The following is a 24,745-nucleotide window of genomic DNA, read 5'->3' on the forward strand; positions in this document are numbered from 1 at the left end:
AGATTAGGTGACCATAGGTGCATGGGTTTGTTTCTGGGTTTTCTTTCCTGTTCCACTGATCTATATTTCTGTTTTTCTGCCAGTACCAAAATGTTTTGAATACTGTAGCTTTGTAGTATAGTTTGAAGTCAGGGAGCCTGATTCCTCCAGCTCCGTTTTTGTTTTTCAGTATTGCTCTGGATATTCAGGGTCTTTTGTGTTTCCCCAAAAATTGTAAAGTTTTTTGTTCTAATTCTGTGAAAAATGGCTTTGGTAATTTGAGAGGGATTGCATTGAATCTGTAGATTGCTTTGGGCAGTATAGTCATTTTGATAATATTGATTCTTCCAATCCAAAAACATGGTATATCTCTCCATCTGTTTCTGTCGTCTTTTATTTCTTTCATCAGTATCTTATAGTTTTCTGAGTACAGGTCTTTTGCCTCCTTAGGTAGGTTTATACCTAGGTATTTCATTCTGTTGGGTGTAAAGGTAAATAGGATTTTTTTCCTTAATTTCTCTTTCCAATCTTTTCTTTAGTGTATAGGAATGCAAGAGTTTTCTGTGTATTAATTTTGTATCCTGCAACTTTACCAAATTCATTGATGAACTCTTCCGGTTTTCTGGTAACATCTTTAGGATTTTCTATGTATAGTATTATGTTATCTGCAAACAGTGACTGTTTTACTTCTTTCTTTCTAATTTGGATTCCTTTTATTTCTTTTTCTTCTCTGATTGTCATGGATAAGACTTCCAAAACTAAGTTGAATAAAAGTGGCAAGAGTGGACATCCTGACCTCAGAGGAAATGCTTTCAGTTTTCACCCTTGAGAATGATGTTTGCTTCAGGTTTGTCAGATATGACCCTTATTATGTTGAGGTATGTTTCCTCTATACCCACTTTCTGGAGAGTATTTTTCATATATGGGTGTTGAATTTTGTCAAAAGGTTTTTCTGCATCTATTGAGATGATCATATGGTTTTTATTCTTCAATTTGTTAATGTGCTGTATTACATTGATTGATTTGCATATATTGAAGAATCCTTCCATCCCTGGGATAAATTCCACTTGATCATGGTGTATGATCCTTTTAATGTGTTGTTGGATTGGGTTAGCTAGTATTTTGTTGTGGATTTTTGAGACTATGTTCATCAGTGATATTGGCCTGTAATTTTCTTTTTTAGTTGCATCTTTGTCTGGTTTTGCTATCAGGGTGATGGTTGCCTTGTAGAATGAGCATCAGAGTGTTCCTTCCTCTGCAATTTTTTGGAATTTTTTTTTTTTAATTTATTTTTTGGCTGCATTGGGTCTTTGTTGCTGTGCACGGGCTTTCTCTAGTTGCAGAGAGTGGGGGCTTCTCATTGCGGTGGCTTCTCTTGTTGCAGAGCATGGGTTGTAGGCTTGTGGGCTCTAGAGCACAGGCTCAGTAGCTGTGGCCCATGGGCTTAGTTGCTCTGCAGCATGTGGGATCTTCCCAGACCAGGGCTTGAACCCACGTCCCCTGCATTGGCAGGAGGATTCTTAACCATTGTGCCACCAGGGAAGCCCCCTGGAATATTTTGAGAAGGAAGGTATTAGCTCTTCTCTAAATATTTGATAGGATTCACCTGTGAAGCCATCTGGTCCTGGACTTTTGTTTGTTGGAAGTTTTTTAATCACAGTTTCAATTTCAGTAATTGTTATTGGTCTATTCATATTTTCTATTTCTTCCTGATTCAGTCTTGGAAGGTTGTACCATTCTATGAATTTGTCCATTTCTTCTAGGTTGTCCATTTTATTGGCATATAATTGTTTGTAGTAGTCTCTTATGATCCTTTGTATTTCTGTGGTGTCCTTTGTAACTTCTTTTTCTGTTCTAATTGTATTGATTTGAGGCCTCTCCCTAGTTTTCTTAATGAGACTGGCTAAAGGTTTTTTCAATTTTATTTATCTTTTCAAAGAAACAGTTTTTAGCTTTATTGATCTTTCTATATTTACTTCATCTCTCTTTCATTTACTTTGGCTTTGATATTTATGATTTCTATCCTTCTACTAAATTTGGGTTTTGTTTGTTTTTCTTTCTCTAGTTGCTTTAGGTGTAAGGTTAGGTTGTTTATTGAGATTTTTCTTGTTTCCTAAGGCAAGATTGTATTGCTATAAACTTCCCTCTTAGAACTGCTTCTGCTGCATCTCATAGGTTTTGGATCTTTGTGTTTCTGTTGTCATTTCTGTTTAGGTATATTTTGATGTCCTCTTTGATTTCTTCAGTGATCCATTGGTTGTCTAGTAACATTGTTTAGTCTTCATGTGTTTGTGTTTTTTGCAGTTTTTTTCTAATCTCATAATGTTGTGCTCAGAAAAGATTCTTGATATAATTTCAATGTCCTTAAATTTACTGAGGCTTGATTTGTGGCCAAATATGTGATCTCTCCTGCAGAATGTTCCATGTGAACTTCAGAAGAAAGTTTATTCCACTTCCTTTGGATGGAATGTTGTATGAATATCAGTTAAGTCCATCTCATCTAATGTGTCATTTAAGGCCTGTGTTTCCTTATTAATTTTCTGTCTGGATGATCTGTCAATTGGTGTAAGGGAGGGGGTTAACTTCCACAAATATTATTCTGTTACTGTCGATTTCCCCTTTTTTGGCAGTTAGCATTTGTCTTATATATTGTGGTACTCCTGTATTGGTTGCATATATATTTACAATCGTTATATCCTCTTCTTGGATTGATCCCTTGATTAGTATGTTGTGTCCTTCCTTGTCTCTTGTAAGTGTCTTTATTTTAAAGTCTATTTTTTTCTCATATGAGTATTGCTACTCCACCTTTTTTATTTTCCATTTGTATGGAATGACTTTTTCCATCCCCTCACATTAAGTTGGTATGTGTCCCTAGATCTGGGTGGGTCTCTTGTAGACAGTATATATACAGGTCTTTTTTTTTTTTTTTTTTTTTTTTTTGTATCCATTCAGCCAGTTTATGTCTTTTGGCTGGAGCATTTAATCCATTTATATTTAAAGTAATTACTGATATGTATGTTCCTACTGACATTTTCTTAATTGTTTAGGATTTGTTTTTTTAGGTCTTTTTTCTTCCCTTCCTCTTCTGTTCTCTTCTCTTGTGGTTTGGTGACTATCTTTGGTATTGTGTTTGGGTTGCTTTTTCTTTTTTGTATGTGTATCTATTGTAGTTTTTGGTTTGCTGTTCCAATTAGGCTTTGATGTGGCAATCTATATATGTACAAGGTTGTTTTAAGTTACTGGTCTCTTTCCCACCTAGAGAAGTTCATTTAGCTTTTGTTGTAGAGCTGGTTTGGTAGTGTGGAATTCTCTTAGCTTTTATTTGTTTGTAACGCTTTTGATTTCTCTGTCGTATCTGAACGATAGCTTTGCCAGTTAGAGTATTCTTGGTTGTAGGTTTTCCATTTCATCACTTTAAATATATTGTGCCACTCCCTTCTGGTCTGCAGAGTTTCTGCTAAAGAATCAGCTGATAATCTTATAGAGATTCACTTGTATATTTTTTGTTGTTTTTCTCTTATTGCTTTTATTGGTTTGGCCAAAAAGTTCATTTGGGTTTTTCTGTAAGATGTTATGGAAAAATCTGAACGAAATTTTTGGCCAACACAATAATAATTTATTTTCTTATAATTTTTTCAGTTTGATTAATATGTGTCTTGGCATATTCCTCCTAGGGTTCATCCTCTATGAGACTCTCTGTGCTTCCTGGACTTGAGTGAGTGTTTCCTTTCTGATGTTAGGGAAGTTTACAGCTGTAATCTCTTCACATATTTTCTCAATCCCTTCTTTTTCTCCTCTCCTTCTGGGACCCCTATATTGCAAATATTAGTGCCTTTAATGTCCAAATGTCTCTGAGACTGTCTTAATTTTTTCATTCTTTTTCTTTATTCTGTTCTGCTGCAGTGATTTCCACCAATTTGTCTTCCAGATCCCTTATTTGTTTTTCTGCCTCAGTTATTCTGCTATTGATTCCTTCTAGTGTATTTTTCATTTCAGTTATTGTATTGTTCATCTCTGTTTGTTCTTTAAATCTTCTAACTCTCTGTTAAACATTTCTTATATCCTCTCAATCTGTGCCTCCATTCTTTTTCCATGATTTTGGATCATCTTTACTGTCATTACTCTGAATTCGTTTTCAGGTAGATTGCCTATCTCCTCTTCATTTAGTTGTTCTTGTGGGGTTTTAACCTTGTTCCTTCTTTTGCAATGTATTTCTCTGTTGTCTCATTTTGTCTACCTTTCTGTGTTTGTGGTCTCCTTTCCATAGGCTGCAGGACTGTAGTTCCTCTTGCTTCTGGTGTCCGGCCCCTGGTGGGTGAAGTTGGCCCAGGGGCTTTTTTACTGGTGGGAGGGAATGGTGCCTGCCCTCTGGTGGGTGAATCTGTGTCTTGTCCCTCTGATGGGTAGGGCTGTGTCAAGCGGTGTGGGTTGAGGTAACTGTGAGCTCAGTACAACTTTAACCAGCCTATCCAGTGATGGGTGGGGCTGTGTTCCTGTCTTACTCATTGTTTGGCCTGAGGTATTCCAGCTCTAGAGCTTGTAGGCTGTTGGGAGTGGCTGGCTTTTGGTGCCAAACTGGGGTCCTCCAGGAGAGCCCATGCCATTTAATATTCTCTTGGGCCTCCACCATCAGTGCCCTTGCCCCCATAGTGAGCTACAGCCATCCCCCACCTCCCCAGGAGCACTTCCCAGACCCCTAGTTAGGTCTAGCCCTGGTTCCTATGGAGGTATTTCTTTGTGCTGTGTCAGCACACGTGAGGACTTGTGTGCACCCTCCAAGAGTGGTGTCTCTGTTTCTCCCAGCCATGTGGAGATCCTGCACTCAGGCCTCACTGGCTTTCAAAGTCACATGCTCTGGGGGTTTTTCGTCCAGGTGCCTGACCCTCAGACTGTTTTGGAGGGCTATTTTTATGTGGGAATGTCCCTGTATAGTCTTTGTGTTTTTAATATTTTTTGGTGTGAAGGCTGTTTTTAGTATGGATGTCTGCCGCCTCTTTCCTCAGTGTATGCTGTCTGTTATCGCCTTGATAGGATGTGTGACTAATGTGATATGAGCCTGCATTGGATATTAAGCGGGACCTCCCCTTTGCTCTGTGGTTGTTATTGTCCTATCATGGGCAGGGTCTGTCCCCTAGTTGTTGAAGTAGAGGTCTCAGATCTGTTTCTGAGCTGTGTGAGGTGTGAGGTAGATGGTATTGTAGTACTCCTAGTGGGAGAGAAGCCACTGAGTTTTCCTCCTCTAGAGCTATTCATCTGTGAGTGTACTCTGTTGGGTCACTTTTCATCCATTGTGCTGGCTCACAATTTACACTGCTGTTGGAATTGCTCTCAGTCCCACCCTAACTGTGGCTATGACAGCAATTGGCCTTGGTGTCTCTTAGGCATTGTTTTCAACAGGCCATCAGCACAGATCCACTGAAATCAGGTCCCAGGACTGCAGTAATCATGCACCTGGACCTGCTGTAGGAGCTATGGAGGCAGCTCAGATTCTGTTCTGGTCCAATCCCCTCATGTACATGCTCACAAAGCCCACAGCTGCTAAAGCTACACCCGTCTCAGCTGTGGGAGTACTCGTCCATTCGGATGTTCACAGGTGTTGAGTTTACAAAGTTGGCAGTGGGGGGGGGGCATAAATCTGTGGTTCCTGCAGCTGCGAGGAGAGATTTCAGCACTTCTTCCTTAGTTGCATGGCCCTGGGGCTCAGCTGTGGTTTCAGCCCCACCTCTGTGAGTCTTCCTCCCACCAGTGCCTGCTCCTGAGGCTGCCCCAGAGCACACTTGCCCGTCCAGGTGGGTGGGGGTGAAGGTGGTGATGGTGAGGAGCATGAGCCTGCTGGTGCCAGCAGGGCTTATAAGGTTTTAAAAAAAGTTAAACCCTGAAAGTAAAAAGAGAAGAAAAAATGATATAAAGTGAAAATTAGGAACATACTGTATCATGTCCTCAAGGAAAAAAATATATTCTCAAGAAAGGAACCATGAGAATAATGTTTCTGTAAATCAAAAAACTTATGAATTGAAAAACATATTTTGCACTTATGAAATGAAAGTCATTGACAGAAAAGACACTTCAAATAATTAACAATTATATAACATCGACAATGACTGACCAGGTGCTTTGTTGCAAAGCTAAAGAAGGGCCCTGAAGACACCTTTCATGACAGGAATCTTTAAGTTACAAGTTCTTGGAGAGTTTGGCAAAAGGGTACATAAGTTGAAGCTGTTGCTGATGAGTAAGTGGGGTAGAAGATTGGATGGGGACATGTCTCAGAGCACAGGTACTTTGTTATTTTAACAACTGCTATGGACATAGTAGTATTTTATTCCTAAATACAAGTCTTGGTGATTGTTGACTTTAGAAACATCTTATTCAAAAAATTAATGCACCAGAGGTCATGGTGGGCCAAAAAGTGAGTGAAAATAAGAAAATAAAGTTATAATATTGATAAAGTCTTTTTATGTAGCGTGGCTAAAAGAGACAGGTGTGTAACTGGATGGAGATAATCACTGGAATGAAGTTGTTTTGTTTCAATAAGAATGTTTTAAAACCAGTGTAACTGGCCATGTTGAAACGTAGAGGAAAAACAAGCAAAAGATTACATAATCCATATCTTAAATGATGGAGAAATGATTACTCTTAGCTAGAAAGAGGATGGTTCTTTTATTTTAAGAGGTGATAAGGAGAAATAGTGGAGGATAGATTTGAAAGAAAAAAAAAAAAAGTGACCATTGTGAAGAGTAACCATAAGTTGGCCAGGAAACCCACTGGACTGCCAGGTTTAGGAATTTTGACCATGAATTTGAAGCTGAACCAGTCCATTATGCTTATGAATTTCTGTAGAAACTTGCATCTCTGCATTGTAAATTTTTTAAACTTTATAATTGCCTAATGCCTCCACATTCTCACAAATACTTTGAGCACCCTGCTTAGACAAATAGGTGCACAGTGAGATAAGGCTGATTCCTGCCACAGGTTCCCCTTCTTGCCTTCCCCTTACTATGGCAATGGATATAATTTAAAATAAATGACATAAAATACTAGTGTTCTATATCCATGAGATGAAATGTTCAAAATAAATAGGTAGAGTATATGGAAATTTAAGAACAAGTATTAAGATTTAAAAATTAAAATCCTAAAAATAAAAAAAAAGAATAATTTTCAAGTTTCTCCAAAGCTGGATATTTTTAAAATATTAAAAATGATAAAAGGGATGAGAAGCATTTACCACTGGAGCAAGAAAGGAAGCTACTCTTGAGAATATAGTATTATGAGGGGAGAACCAAAATTTTAGCAGTAGAAAATGTATGAGAAATTCTGAGATCTACAACCTCCATATTTCACTTTCTTAATTCTGATGCCACCCCATCATCATTTTTGGATTAGTATTGGTACCTTTTATTTACACTATTCTTTTTTTTTTTTTTTAAGTTTTTAATTAATTAATTATTTATTTTTGGCTGTGTTGGGTCTTCGCTTCTGTGCGAGGGCTTTCTCTAGCTGCAGCAAGTGGGGGCCACTCTTCATCGCGGTGCGCGGGCCTCCCACCATCGCGGCCTCTCCTGCTGTGGAGCACAAGCTCCAGATGCGCAGGCACGGTAGGTGTGGCCCATGGGCCCAGTTGCTCCGCGGCACGCGGGATCCTCCCAGACCAGGGCTCGAACCCGTGTTCCCTGCATTGGCAGGCGGATTCTCAACCACTGCACCACCAAGGAAGCCCCCTACACTATTCTTATTGTACCCCAACTGGGCTTGATAACCTGTCACAGGGCTGCATTCTATATGACAGATTTAGAATTCCAATGGGGTTCTGCTATTACCAATTGCTACCTTAAGAATGAAAGAGGAAGGAACTAGGGAACCTAAAATTAAAGTTTAGCCAAAACACGGAGATATAACAGATATCACATATGTAAAAAGGGTGCTAGATCATAGGCAGACTTCAAAAATGTTTTGCTTGTTTTTGTTCTGTTTTGTTTTGTAATGTGTTATATGACTATAGAATCCACTAGCAACACTGAGGATATAATAATGTCAGGTTGTTGGAAGATCAGTGTGTTTGAAGGGAACTTCTTTGCAGAAAGTTGTTATTGTACTGTGGATTACACTGTTCCCAACAGGAAAGTATATCTATGTGGGATGGGGTTCCAGTCTTCCACCACCTGAAGTACCCACTGAGGGTACTTCAAGTGGAAAGTCCAGTGATAGTAAAATGAGTTTACTGAAAGTGAAAGAAGAGGTAAACTTTTATGTTATTCCTGTCTGGGAAGACTGGAATAACATCTCATCTAGAGGATGAGAATTGAACAATCTATTTGGCAATGAGGAAGAGGAACAACTGGCTACTATGTTACAATTAAGTTGCGCTCCTAGCAACAAAGTGTGTGGTTTCATTGAATTGTGAACAAAAGGACTGGAGAGAGGGACAAATAGGCCTTATTAGAGGAGAATCTAGATGTGTACTGATAGGCAGAGTATGGAGTGAGCCACCAATACAATGAGGTACGTTAACTCAAGTGAAGGGAATTATGGAAGGGTAACTGTAGGAGGGTAGCAATGTTTCCAAAGAATCCAAGAAAGCATTCTATTAACAATCTTCTATTTTTAAAAAAAATTTATTGGAGTATAGTTGATTTACAATGTTGTGTTAGTTTCAGGTGTACAGCAAAGTGCTTCAGTTATACATATACATATATCCACTCATTTTAAGATTCTTTCCCATATAGGTCATTACAGAGTACTGAGTAGAGTTCTCTGTCCTATACAGTAGGTCCTTATTAGCTATCTATTTTATATTTAGTAGTGTGTATATGTCAATCACATTCTCCCAATTTATCCCTCCTCCCTTACACCCTGGTAAGTGTAAGTTTGTTTTCTACATCTGTAACTCTATTTCTGTTTTGTAGATAAGTTCATTTGTACCCATTTTTTAGATTCCAAATATAAGCAATATCACGTGATATTTGTCTTTCTCTGTCTGACTTACTTCACTCAGTATGAAAATCTCTAGGTCCATCCATTTTGCTGCAAATGGAATTATTTTGTTCTTTTTTATGCCATTTTTGTTCAATTTTATATATGTACCACATCTTCTTTATCCATTCCTACATCGATGGATATTTATGTTGCTTCCATGTCTTGGCTATTGTAAATAGTGCTGCAATGAACATTTGGGTGCATTTATCTTTTTGAACTATGGTTTTCTCTGGATGTATATCCAGGAGTGGGATTGCTGGACCATATAGAATACTAAAACTAATTAAACATATAAAAAATAAATAAAAATGAATAAATAAAAATTAAAAATGAAACTAAAAAAGACTTAGGTATCTGGTATATCTATACCATGGGATAATACTACTTAACAATACAAAGGCTCAAACTATTGATACATGCAAAAACTTGGATCAATCTGCAGGGAATCATACTGAGTAAAAAATGCCAGCCTCAAAAATTTCATAGTGAATGTATTCTATTTATACAATATTCTTCAAATGACAAATTTTTTTAAATTTAGAAATTTTAGAACAGATTAGAGGTTGCCAGGGGTTAAGAATGGGGAGTGATGTGGGAGAGAAGTATTTGTTATAACAGGCAACACAAAGTATCCTCATGATGTTGGAACTGTTCAGAATCTGGACTGTCGTGGGAGCTAAGCAAATTTACACAGGTGATAACATTGTATAGATCTTAATATAATTAATGCAAATTTTCTTATATTAATATGATATGTGTATGCATCTTATACAGCTTAATACAATAGAACTTAGTACACACATGCACCCACACACAAATGAGTACAAGTAAAACTGGGAAAAGCTGGATAATGTCGGTGGATTGCACAAATGTCAATGTCCTGGTTGTGATATTGTACTCTATTTTGTAAGATGCTACCATTGGGGGAAACTGGGTAAATAATATATGGAGTCTCTGTATTATTTCTTACAACTGCCTGTGAATCTACAATTATCTCAATAAAAATTTCAATTAAAATAAAGATAGAAGGCAATAAAAGTATTTCACCATATGTCATCAATAAATCTTTGAAACAACAACAACAACAAGAAAAATCTTTATCACCCAGAGAATACGAAGAAGCCAATTTACAAGAGCATGAATGAAAGAAATGCATTGCTTTACATCTCTCCCCTTTCCTCATTTCAGCCTGAGAAGGGACAGATAGAGTCTTGCCATTTGGGAAAGAGGGAAGCAAAAACAGACAAAGCAAATGCCATTAATACCCTCGGCACTGCCAAAACCATTACTATAAACTGACAAAGGTAAACAGGCTACAATTATCATTAACTATTCACAGCACTCAAGAAACGCTAGAATAACTAAGAGCCTCACAAAATACATTTCTGATTATCTCAATCTCCTCAAGAAGAATAATCTTCCTGACTTCTACTTTATCATCCAGACTCTTTTCACCTATGGCTCTTTACAGTTTATCATCTGACTCCATCTCTATACTTTTATGATCCCCCAAATATTCCAACTTGTAATTCATGATCAGAATAACTTACAACATCTTTACCCCCATGTCTGAAAGTTTGCTTTCCTTTTACTACAGTGTTTATTACGGCATTCTCAAGAAAATAATTACTTTTCCACCTATACCCCAAATATGACTAAGATCTAAGACTTAGTCTAGAAGTAGAGCAGTTGCTCTACTCATTCCAGATGACGTCTTCCTTCCCATTCTTAAAAATCATCTACTTTTATGATGCAGTTGTCAACCAGGTCATTCTCTTTTATAAAGGGATGATTATTAGTACCAAATCATTGTCTTTCACTCCTTTACTTCTCTTACCATCCTTTTTACACAGTCTATCATCAGCCTCACCCCTAAGTTTCCTGAGTTACTCATTTTCAATGATCTGCCCTTTTCTTTAGCCACACATCCTCTTGACCTAAGCATTTCAAATGTGGGATCACCTCTAAAATCTCATTACCCTTCCTTTAGTAACTCCATTACATTAATATGTCATTCTATTGTAGCTTTGAACCCATCCATCTACCATTTTTTCACAGTCCATTGCCCTTGTTCATTTCCTTTCTTCCTTATCATCATCTTCCTATACAAAACCCTCTAAAATTCATTTTTTCTTTTTTAATTAAGAAGTTGAGGATGATTTTTATTGAGGTAACATTGTTTAATAAAGTTATATAAGTTTCATGCATACATTATATTTCTACTTCTGTATACTCTACAGCATGCTCACCACCAAAAGTTTAGTTTCCATCCGTCACCACACAGTTGATCTCCTTACCCATTTTAGCTTCCCACACCAACACACCTTCCCCTCTGGTATCTACTACTCCTTTCTCTGTATCTATATATTTGTTTGGCTTGGTTTGTTCATTTATTTTGTTTTTTGTTCCTTTGGTGCAGCTACTGTGGAGGACAGTATGAAGATTTCTCAAAAAAATTAAGAATAGAATTACCATATCCAGCTATCCCACTTCTGGGTATTTATTCAAAGAATATGAAAACACTAATTTGAAGAGATATATACATCTCTATGTTCACTGAGACATTATCTACAATAGCCAATATATGAAAACAACCTACATGCCCATCAAGGATAAATGATAAAGAAGATGCAGTATATATACATATATATAGTGGAATACTACTCAGCCATAAAAAAGATGAAATCTTGCTATTTGCAACATTGCGGATGGACCTCAAGGGTAGTATGCTAAGTCAGATGGAGAAAGACAAATGCTATGTGATTTCATTCGAATATGAAATATAAAATTATTTTTTCTAAACTCATATCCACAGCTTTCCTTCCTCTTAAAATGGCATAGTCTAAATCCTAATTAAGGCGAATCCCTTGCATTCCCTCTGTAATTAAGACACCTCTCTACAGTACAATTTATTTTTTTTCTTACTACTTTCTCATTTCAATCAGTTAATAATGACTGTAATATTTATAATCTTAAAGAAAAAATCTTCAACCTAGATTCTCTATCAGTTGGCCTCTTGTTATGTCCTATTTCACAGTAAAGATTACTCAAATTTTTAAATGTTTTTGCCATCTCCACTTCTTTATCTCCCACTTTATTTTAAAATCACTTCAGTCTAATCAGTCTAGATTTTTACCCACTAAGTCTTTGGGTTCCTCTTTTCAAGATGACCAATAAACTTTCCAGCTGCCAAATCTAATTGCTAATTTTCATTTTAGTTGCCTCTGAGTAACATTTGAAAAAGATGGTCATTCTCTTTATTAAGATAAAGAAAAAAACAAAAGAACCAGAATAATGGTAAGTTTATTTTAAGATATTTTGAGTTTAGTTTAAAAATATATGTGTATAAATACTTATCTCTGTATGATAGGCTTTATTCTAGAGCCCTTCTTACATGTTTCTGAAGGTGTACCCTTGATCCCTTGGAGACCTCAAGTAAATGATGAGCATATCATCAAGGTGTGCACATTTTCTGTGCCTCTGTATCACCCAAGAGCAGTCATACAGCAGAAAATACTGGACTGGTAATGTGGTTTTAGCACTGTGCAACACATGTGATAGTGCCATAAGATATAAGACAGTCTGTAGAATCAGAAGGGAGGATGGCAAAGGAGAGAGGTCTGAGAACCAGCAGGATGTGAGAGGGGTACATTGTAGAAAAATCAACTTTAGGCTGTAAGAAATGCTTCAAATATTCGATGTTCACAATTACAGAAAATCAGTAAATTATAAAAACAGAAACACTCAACACATTTCTACTGTATCATAATTGAGTTTGCAATAAAAATTAAGTTATATGCTCTGAAAAAGTATGTTAACCACATGCAAATTATTATTTTTACCTGAAGACGCTATTCGAAATGACCAGATATCATGTTTATTTACAAATGTATGTAGGTATCACTGTGTAAGAGTTATGGAGCACATCTAAAAATAACTTCTGCTTCTGCTTCTACCACCAAATTGACCTTAAATTTAGGAGAAAAGCAGATTCCACAGCTTGTTTCTTATTATTTCTATAATGATAGGACTGTAATAGCAGTCTAATGATAGTAGTCCCAGTGACTCCATTCAGGGAAAGAAGTGAGAACTGCACATTTATTTTAGCAAATAAGCATGTGGTTAAGTATAGCTCTTTCCTTTACTCTGCCTTTCTCTTGTATCTTTGGAAGCTGAATCCACATAGTTCATTAAAATAGCAGCTTTTCTAAGAGTTACAATGTTTCTTAAAAAAATAATATGGGTATAAAAACTCATCTACAACCTAGGGAGAAAAAGCTTCTATTTCATTTTAAGGACCCAGTAACTATTTTGTGCCTAAACAAATGGACAACTGACCACAAAGTATTACCAGTATTGATGCTGGTCTAGCTTTCAGATAACTTTGTACTATCCACAGTAGTTGCTTCCATATAAGACTTAACTGCTTGCACTACATATGTCCTGTATTTCTTTGTGCCATTCCTTGGAATTATAAAAGATTTTTTATTTTTAAATGCAATCACAGAATGGGTATTCATGTCATATAAATGTGGTTAAAGAAGTACAAGGTGCCTCAAAGATCCTGTGATGACAGAGCAAAATATAGGTTAAGGGATCCCCTATAAGCTTAGTAAGATGATGTGAGAACAAAGGAGCAGCTGACACCTTAGATTTGGCAAACTTAAGGACTTTGCTAGAGTATGACAAGAAACGAATACTTTCCAAAAATAAAAATAACAGGGATTCTAAACAGATGTGATAAAAGAGATGGATAATCGCTGAATGTGACACTACCCATACGATCAGTCCATATAAGGAACTGAGTAGTTGTAAACACTCATTTCACCTCCAATAGCAAGAAGCATTAAAAGAATTCCTCTAACACGCTGCACTAGATACTTGCTACAGAGGGGTTTTGATCATTCTGAGGCACCCAGTCAGATCTTTCATGTTGCAGAAAGAATAATAGTGGTCCTATGGAAATGGGTCCTTGACGAGGTCATGTTGGATTTACTCCACTCCACAATTAATACCGAATACAGAAAAGAAGGGAGTCGAGTCAATGTTGCATAACTTTTTATTGCAACACCCAAATAAATAAACTTCCACTTCATGGGTCTAGATTCAAGAATACTTTATTTGACTGAACTATCACCAAACTGGAGGGAAATTAGGAGTCTTCAACATTATGAACCTAACATGGAAACACACATTGTATGTACACTTTAGCCCAACATTGTTCTGTTGTTTTTGAAAATTTATAATTATATCCTAAGAATTCCAAAACTTACTAAATCAGATGGTAGCTTTATATGCATATTTTTGGAGATTTCCTTGACTATGTATGACAGGAAAAATAACTATAGAAATAGACAAAGTGACACATAAGCTAAAATATAAGTACATTTATGGAAAAATTGGGTCACGTCCCTCTCATAGATGTAAGACATCTCACAATCCCTTCCCAGTTCAGCCAACTAACATAATCTTAACCAACCAATTTCACAATATCAGTTACAACAGTCAGATAAAAATAATTCTTAGATATGGCACTAGCCATAACTGGCAGTAGGGGAAAGTTGCTATAAGTGACTAAAGAAGTATTCTTGTGCTTTGGGAACTTCAAAGGCAATTTGGTAATTTTAATCACCTCTGATACATAAAATGCAATGTGTTGTCCTTGCTGACCCTAAGAATCTATGGAATACAGCAGTGGGTCATCAGAATTTTCATATCTCTCAAAATATTTAAGGCTATCCTGCATACAGCAGCCAGGATACTACTGTACCTGTTCTCTATAAGGTCCAACATCTACAATACTTTGAGATTAAGGAAGAACAACGTTAAATACAAACTGTGTGACAATTTGGGGGAAGACAAAGGATTAAAAAGCTAATAGAATTCAATAATATGCAAAGATACACATATACTTATGTGTACATGAGAATAACAAGAATATACATAATGGTTAAACAAAGCATTGCTTACAGAATATTAAGTTACCTCAGCAACATAAGTGAATTAAATAAAAAAAAAAAATAGGAGAAAGCTTCAGACTGATGGGCAAAATCCTTTGGGTCAACCTTATTCCTATGACTACATCTTATATACCTTATACAATAAACCTTGTTCCTGTCTTGTTTCAATAACCCATGTTTGCTATCACATTAACACGTTCATTTCAATAGCAAGTTTCTTTCTTAATACTTCATAATAATCAAAGATTCAACTGCTAATTAAAGGATGCACATTTGTTTAATATCAAAAGCTAAAAATCACAGTGTCATATTTTGTTCCTCTCTCTTTATTACTCATATATTCATTATTTCATCTAATTTTGTGAAGATTAACAGAAAATAAGTTGCTAATAGAAATTACACTTATCCTAAATAGGCTCTCACTCAGACACAGATTTAGTTGAATTGTACATAATCTCTATTTCTAAGGTTTACATAGCACCATAAAACATCCCCCTGTTGCTTTCTTTAAATTCTTGTTCACAATTTGCTTTGTAATCAGTTGTTATTCTCAATATTGAATCTACTCGTACCTTACTATGGTAGGCTGAATAATACCCCACTCCACAGGACACCCACAAATGCCTATGTCCTTTTCCCCCGTAGCTGTGAATATATATCGTACAAGACAAAATGAACTGTGCAGGTGTGATTATGTTAAGGATCTTGAAATGGGGAGATAATCTGGAATATTATGTAGACTCAAAGTAATCACAAGTGCCCTTATAAGAGAGAATCAGAGGAAGCTCCCACTATGAACAAGAAGATATAATTATGGAACCAAATGTGGAATGATGTGCTTTGAAGACAGGGGAAGAATACATGAGGCAAGAAATGTAGGTGACCTCTTGAAGCTGAAAAAGGCAAGAAAATAGATTCCTTTCTGAAGCCTCCAAGAAGAATGCAAACTTGTCAAAACCATAATTTAAACTCATGAATCCTAGAAATGAAGGATAATAAGTGCATGTTGTTTTAAATTAATACTTTTGCTATATTTTGTTATAGTGTCAACAGGAAACTAATACAGATTTTAATACCTGGAATTGGGGTGCTGCTGTAACAACTAGTGAAAAATGTAGAAGTGGCTTTAGTGCTATAAATTTGTAGCGTCCCATAGCTCTTGTACTTTAACCTTTATACTAGAGTTAAGTGGTTGACACAATACCATATCACAGTATTAGAGTATTCTGAACTTGATCTTCCACTTACCTTTACCAGTGTATTGTATATTTTCATATGTTTTCATGTTACTAATTATCATTCCTTTTACGTTACTAATTAGCATCTTTTTGTAAAAGCCTTTGGTATGTTTTGTTTCCATTTCCCCTTCTTTCAAGATATTTTTTGATTTACCTTTTGATTTTTTATTTGGCCCATAGGTTGTTCAGGAGTGTGTTTAATTTCCACATATTTATGAAATTTTCAACTTTCCTCCTGTTATGATTTCTAGTTTCATTTCACTGTGGTTAAGAAATATACTTAGTATGATTTTAATCATCTTAAATATGCTAAGTCTCTTTTTGTGACATATCACGTGATCTATCCTAGAGAATGCTCTGTGTGTGCTTCAGAAGAATATATTCTATTGCTGTTGGATGCAGTGCTCTGTGTGTGTCTATCAGGTATATCATGTCTCTAGTATGGTTGAAGTCCAATGTTTCCTTACTGATTTTCTGAGTCAATGATCTGTCCATTATCGAAAGTGGGTTATTAAAGTTCTCTACTATTATTGTATTATTGTCTGTTTCTATCTTCAGTTAATACTTGCTTAATGTATTTAATTGCTTTAAAGTTGGATGCATATATATTTGTTTGTTTGTTTTTGATGAATTGCCCCTTTATCATAGTATAATTACCCTCTGTCTCTAGTACCATTTTTGGCTTAAAGTCTATTTTTGTCTGATTAAGCTGCACATGTTCTCTTTTGGTTTCCACTTTCATGGAATATCTTTTTCCATCTTTTCACTTTGAGTCTTTGTGTGTCCTTAAAGCTGAGATGAGTCTCTTGTAGGCAGTATATACTTGGATGTTGTTTTCTGTCCATCAGCTACTCTATGCCTTTTGATTGGATAATTCAATCCACTTACCTTTAGGGTAATTATCAATAGGTAAGAGCTTACTAATGCCATCTTATTGTTTTCTGGCTGTTTTTTAGTTCCCTTTTCTTTTCTTCCTCTCTGCTGCCTTCCTTTGGAATTGATGTGTTTCCATAGTATGCTCTGATACCTATCTCTCTATCTTTTACAAATCTACTGTTTTTGCTTTGTGGTTGCCATTAGGCTGACATTAAACATCTTATAATAGTTTATCTTATACTGATAACAACTTAACTTTGACTGCATACAAAAACTCTACCTTTTTCTCCCCCTCCAATTTTATGTTTTTTGAGGTCACAATTTATATATTTTTATATTGTGTTTTCATTAGCAAATTATTATAGCTACATTTATTTTCAATACTCTTGTTCTTTAACCTTTATACTAGAGTTGTGGTTAACTCGCTACCATATAACAGAGTATTCTGAACTTGATTTTTTATTTACCTTTACCAGTGTGTTGTAGATTTTAATATATTTTCATGTTACTAATTAGCATCATTTTATTTCAGCTTGAAAAATGCTTTCAGTATTTTTTTGTAACACAGGTCTAGTGGTGAAGAACTCCCTCAACTTTTGTTTGTGTGGAAAAACCTTTATTTCTCCTTCGTTTCTGAAGGATAACTTTACCTGATAGTGTATTCTTAGTTGGAAGTTTTTCTTTCAGTATACTGAATATATCTTTCAACCGTCTCTTAGACCATAAGGTTTCTTGCTCAGAAAACTGCTGATAACCTAATGAAGATTCCCTTGTAGGTTACAAGCTTCTTTGCTTTTGCTGCTCTTAAGATTCTTTCTTTGTCATTGATTTTGGACAGCTTTATCACGATGTGTCTTGGGAAGACTTTCTTTAGGATTAGTCTGTTTGGTGACCTATGAGCTTCATGGACTTGTATATCAAAATCTCTCCCTAGATATGGGAAGTTATCAGTCACTTTTCCCTATCTTTATGAACTGAGTTTCTATAGGAGAAGACCCTTACCAATCATCCAGAGAGATTCTTGGGGTCTCTGATGCTTTCCTGGAGGGATGTGACTTCTCTGGGCTTATGCATGTAATTTCTCAAATAGAGAAGTTTGCTGTTATTATTATTATTTTTAATCTCTTGCTTCCTCTGATAGTTGTCTGCTGCACTGTCAGTTCTCTATTTTATAACGGAGTAGCAAGTCTCCCAGCTCTTCCTTATTGTCAGTGGTTCCCCTTCAGTACCCCAACTCAAGCAAAACAGAGACCCATCCCTCAACAGCCTTCCAAAAAGCCAGAATTCTGGACACATGTTCCACTCTTCTCTCTCATTCTTGAATGAGAAGATTCAGGTGCTCTCCTTCTCACAATCCCAAGCCATGCCGGCCATAGCAAGCCATCTACTCTTTTTCTTTGTTCTCGGCAGCCTCTAGGTCGCCAAACTATGCCAGTAACATCAATTCTCCAAGTGAAGTGAGACACAGAACACTGTTCTTCAGGAAGACCTCTGAAAAGTCAGAATATTGGAGACACACTCCATTCTTCCCTTTCCCCCAGAGGGAAACTCGCATGCCTGGATATTCTCACCCAGTGCTAAGCTGTGTTGGCTTGTGGAAGGAGCTATCATAGGTAAAGTGAAATTACTTTTCTTACCCATTTCAATGTGACCCTACCTATGTTTCCAAGAATCCTCCCATGGAACCCTTAGTTCAGTCCTCTGGGTCAGAGGCTCAAACTCCTGCCTTGTTCTTCATTTTCACGAAACTAGCATGTGATTCCAGCTGAATAGTTTTATCAACCTATTTCCTGCCTATAGATTTTTAGTAATCCAACATCCTTCTTTAATTTTGTTCTCTATCTGTCCCTTTCATTTGAAGCTGTCGATATTTCTGCTGACATAACATCCTCATTGTGGAGTTTCTATGTACATCCCAGGGATTTACCTCCATTAGCTAAGAGGTTTCTCCACGGTTTTTCCTAGACTACCTCATCTCTAATTTTGCTTTCTGGTGAGATGGTTGAGGGGAATCCATGAGTCACATGCTTAATATCCTTTGTGTGACTGAATATTGTGACCTTTTTTCCCTTCCTAGACACTAGCCAAAGGTAGTCCAGTCACACCCTTGGCATAGGATCCAGCAATCCCACTTATAGGGAATTTATTCAGAAGAATTGAATCAGAATTGAAAGAGATTCTGCATTTTCATGTTCACTGCAGAATTATTCACCATAGCAATCTTTGTGTCCATCAACAGTTGAATGAATAATGAAATGTGGCATATACAATGGAATATTATTTGGCACAAAAAGAAGGAAGTCCTGTCATAAGCCACAATATGGTTAACCTTCAGAACATTATGCTAAAAAAAAAAAAACCCAGTTATTGAAGGACTAATAGTGAGTGATTCTACTTATATAAGGTATCTAAAGTTAGTCAAATTCATAGAAACAGAAAGTAGAAGAGTGGTTGCCAGGGGCTGAAAGGATAGGAAAATGTGGGAACTGCTATTCAACTGGTATATATTTTCAGTCATATGAATGGAAAAGTTCTATAGATCTCTGGTATAACATTTTCTTCAGAGTTAATATTGAACTCTATACCTAAAAATCTGTTAAGGGAGAGATATTATGTTATGTGTTTTTTACTACAGCAGAACAAGTGGACTTTTCCTCCAGATTTTAGCTCAAATTTTACTTTCCCTGTGTACTCTCCTAACAATCTAGAAAAAGGATGATGGTAGTCTTCTCATGTAAGCACTGCAATGACCATACCTCAACTATGCAATTTGTTGCCTGGTATTTACATCAAAGTTTACACATCAGGCTTTCCTACAGAACTGAGAAATTCTTCATACCAGAGTCTGTGCCCTAATCATTTCTTCATCTATAATGGGTAGTATAACGTTTTGGCACATAGGAGGGATTCAATGCACATTTTCAACTGAATATATGATTTTACAAATTTATGGATGAATAAGTGAATGGATGAGAGAATGAGGGAATAAAAAATCTTATATACAGTTTTAAATAACATGCAGCTGAATGAAATGCCGTCAAATATGCAAGGAATAAAACATCACATTAAAAATTTTAACATTCTTGAAGTTGCTGTAGGCCTCATATTTGAAGAATTTGTGTAGGTATGAAAGATAAAAAAAGTAATTATTCAAGAGTTTATTCAATAGGTCTTATGAAGAATAGAGCTAACCATTTACCTTTTATTGTGGTTAGATTATATGTAAAATGAAAATAATGTACATATATACAGGATTTATAATAAAGACTAAGTAATTTTTCTCCCTTTTAAAAAGAGAATAAGATAAAATGAATAAAAGTGGCACAGGAATACTTGTTTTGTTTTGGTGGCTTAAAACAAGAGAAATTTATTATTTTACACTCCTGAAGTCCAGAAATTCAATGCCATTATTACTGGTCTGAAATCTAGGCGTCCCCAAGACCACACTCCCTCTGAAGACACTAAGGAAGAATCTTTTTTTTTAAATTTTATTTTAGTTATTTTTTATACAGTAGGTTTTTATTAGTTATCCATTTTATACATATTAGTGTATATATGTCAATCCCAATCTCCCAATTCATCACACCACCACACCCTGCCACTTTCCCCCTTTTCTGTCCATACATTTGTTAGGTACGTTTGTGTCTCAATTTCTGCCCTGCTAACCGGTTCATCTGTACCATTTTTCTAGGTTCCACATATATGCGTTAATATACGATATTTGTTTTTCTCTTTCTGACTTACTTCACTCTGTATGACAGTCTCTAGATCAATCCATGTCTCTACAAATGACTCAATTTCTTTCCTTTTTATGGCTGAGTAATATTCCATTGTATATATGTAACATATCTCTATCCATTTGTCTGTCGATGGGCATTTAGGTTGCTTCCATGTCCTGCCTGTTGTAAATAGTGCTGCAGTGAACACTGGGGTTCATGAGTCGTTTTGAATTATGGTTTTCTCTGAGTATATGCTCAGTAGTGGGATTGCTGGGTCATATGGTAATTCTATTTTTAGTTTTTTAAGGAAATCCCATACTGTTCTCCATAGTGACTGTATCAATTTACATTCCCACCAACAGTGCAAGAGGGTTCCTTTTTCTCCACACCCTCTCCAGCATTTGTTGTTTGTAGATTTTCTGATGATGCCCATTTTAACTTGTGTGAGGTGATATCTCATTGCAGTTTTGATTTGCATTTCTCTAATAATCAGAGATGTTGATCAGCTTTTCATGTGCTTCTTGGCCATCTGTATGTCTTCTTGGGAGAAACGTCTATTTAGGTCTCCTGATCATTTTAGGATTGGGTTGTTTGTTTTTTTATTATTGAGCTGCATGAGCTGTTTATATATTTTGGAGGTGAATCCTTTGTCCATTAATTCGTTTCCAAATATTTTCTCCCATTCTGAGGATTGTCTTTTCATCTTGTTGGTAGTTTCCTTTGCTTTGCAAAGGCTTTTAAGTTTAATTAGGTCCCATTTGTTTATTTTTGTCTTTATTTCCATTACTCTAGGAGGTGGATCAAAAAAGATCTTGCCGTGATTTATGTCAAAGTGTGTGATTCCTATGTTTTCCTCTAAGAGCTTTGTAGTGTCGGTCTTACATTTAGGTCTCTAATCCATTTTGAGTTTATTTTTGTGTATGGTGTTAGGGGGTGTTCTAACCTCATTCTTTTACATGTAGCTGTCCAGTTTTCCCAGCACCACTTATTGAAGAGACTGTCTTTTCTCCATTGTATATCCTTGCTCCTTTGTCATAGATTAGTTGACCATAAGTGCATGGGTTTACCTCTGGGCTTTCTATCCTGTTCCATTGATCTATATTTCTGTTTTTATGCCAGTATCATATTGTCTTGATTACTGTATTTTGTACTATAGTCTGAAGCCAGGGACTCTGATTCCTCCAGCTCCGTTTTTTTCCCTCAAGACTGGTTTGGCTATTCGAGGTCTTTTGTGTCTCCATACAAATTTTAAGATTTTTTGTTCTAGTTATGTAAAAAATACTATTGGTAATTTGAAAGGGATTGCATTGAATCTGTAGATTACTTTGGGTAGTATAGTCATTTTCACAATATTGATTCTTCCAATCCAAGAACATGGTATATCTCTCCACCTGTTTCTATCATCTTTAATTTCTTTCAGCAGTGTCACAGTTTTCTGCATACAGGTCTTTTGTCTCCCTAGGTAAGTTTATTCCTAGGTATTTTATTCCTTTTGTTGCAATGGTAAATGGGAGTGTTTCCATAATTTCTCTTTCAGACTTTTCATCATTAGTGTATAGGAATGCAAGAGATTTCTGTATATTAATTTTGTATCCTGCAACTTTACCAAATTCATTGATTAGGTCTAGTAGTTTTCTGTTGGCATCTTTAGGATTCTTTATGTATCGTGTCATGTCATCTGCAAACAGTGACAGTTTTACTTCTTCTTTTCCAATTTTTATTCCTTTTATTTCTTTTTTTTCTCTGATTGTTGTGGCTAGGACTTCCAAAACTTTGTTGAATAATAGTGGTGAGAGTGGATATCCTTGTCTTGTTCCTGATCTTAGAGGAAATGCTTTCAGTTTTTCAACATTGAGAATGATGTTTGCTGTGGGTTTGTCATATATGGCCTTTATTATGTTGAGGTAGGTTCCCTCTATGCCCACTTTCTGAAGAGTTTTTATCATAAATGGATGTTGAATTTTGTCAAAAGCTTTTTCTGCATCTATTTAGATGATCATATGGTTTTCCTTCTTCAATTTGTTAATATGGTGTATCACATTGATTGATTTGTGTATATTGAAGAATGCTTTCATCCCTGGGATAAATCCCACTTTATCATGGTGTATGATCCTTTTAATGTGTTGTTGGATTCTGTTTGCTAGTATTTTGTTGAGAAGTTTTGCATTTATATTAATCAGTGATATTGGTCTGTAATTTTCTTTTTTTGGGATATCTTTGTCTGGTTTTGGTATCAGGGTGATGGTGGCCTCATAGAATGAGTTTGGGAGTGTTCCTTCCTCCGTAAATTTTTGGAGGAGTTCGAGAAGGATGGGTGTTAGCTCTTCTCTAAATGTTTGATAGAATTCACCTGTGAAGCCATCTGGTCCTGGACCTTTGTTTGTTGGAAGATTTTTAATCACAGTTTCAATTTCATTACCTGTGATTGGCCTCTTCATATTTTCTGTTTCTTCCTGGTTCAGTCTTGGAAGGTTATACCTATCTAAGAATTTGTCCATTTCCTCCAGGTTGTCAATTTTATTGGCATAGATTTGCTTGTAGTAGTCTCTTAGGATGCTTTGTATTTCTGCAGTGTCTGTTGTAACTTCCTTTTCATTTCTAATTTTATTAATTTGAGTCCTCTCCCTCTTTATCTTGATGAGTCTGGCTAATTGTTTATCAATTTTGTCCATCTGCTCAAACAACTGGCTTTTAATTTTATTGATCTTTGCTATTGTCTTCTTTGTTTCTATTTCATTTATTTCTGCTCTGATCTTTATGATTTCTTTCCTTCTACTAACTTTGGGTTCTGTTTGTTCTTCTTTCTCTAGTTCCTTTAGGTGTAAGTTTAGGTTATTTATTTGAGATGTTTGTTATTTGTTGAGGTAGGATTGTATTGCTATAAACTTCCCCCTTAGAACTGCTTTTGCTGCACCCCATAGGTTTTGGATTGTCATGTTTTCATTGTCATTTGTCTCTAGGTAATTTTTGATTTCCTCTTTGATTTCCTGAGTGATCTCCTTTGTTATTTAGCAAAGTATTGTTTAGCCTCCATTTGTTTGCATTTTTTACTTTTTTTCCCTGTAATTGATTTCTAATCTCAAAGTGTTATGGTCAGAAAAGATGCTTGATATGACTTCAATTTTCTTAAATTTACCGAGGCTTGATTTGTGACCCAAGATGTGATCTATCCTGGAGAATGTTCCATGCACACTTGAGAAGAAAATGTAATCTGCTCTTTTTGGATGGAATGTCCTATAAATATCAATGTAATCTATCTGGTCTATTGTGTCATTTAAAGCTTGTGTTTCCTTATTAATTTTTTGTTTGGGTGATCTGTCCATTGGTGTAAGTGAGGTGTTAAAGTCCCCTACTATTATTGTGTTACTGTTGATTTCCTCTTTTATAGCTGTTAGCAGTTGCCTTATGTATCGAGGTGCTCCTATGTTGGGTGTATATATGTTTATAATTATTATATCTTCTTCTTGGATTGATCCCTTGATCAATATGAAGTGTCCTTCATTGTCTCTTGTAGCATTCTTTATTTTAAAGTCTATTTTATCTGATATGAATATTGCTACTCCAGCTTTCTTTTGATTTCCACTTGCATGGATTATTGTTTTCCATCCCCTCACTTTCAGTCTGTATGTGTCCCTAGGTCTGAAGTGGGTCTCTTGTAGACAGCATATATAGGGGTCTTGTTTTTGTATCCATTCAGCGAGCCTGTGTCTTTTGGTTGGAGCATTTAATCCATTCAAGTTTAAGGTAATCATCTATATGTATGTTCCTATTACCATTTTCTCAATTGTTTTGGGTTTGTTTCTGTAGGTCCTTTTCTTCTCTTGTGTTTCCTACTTAGAGAAGTTCCTTTAGCTTTTGTTGTAAAGCTGATTTGATGGTGCTGAATTCTCTTTGGTTTTGCTTGTCTGTAAAGCTTTTGATTTCTCCATCAAATCTGAATGAGATCCTTGTTAGGTAGAGTATTCTTGGTTGTAGATTCTTCCCTTTTATCACTTTAAATATG

Source organism: Balaenoptera acutorostrata, chromosome 12 (assembly GCF_949987535.1).
Source record: "Balaenoptera acutorostrata chromosome 12, mBalAcu1.1, whole genome shotgun sequence".
Classification (NCBI taxonomy): domain Eukaryota; kingdom Metazoa; phylum Chordata; class Mammalia; order Artiodactyla; family Balaenopteridae; genus Balaenoptera; species Balaenoptera acutorostrata.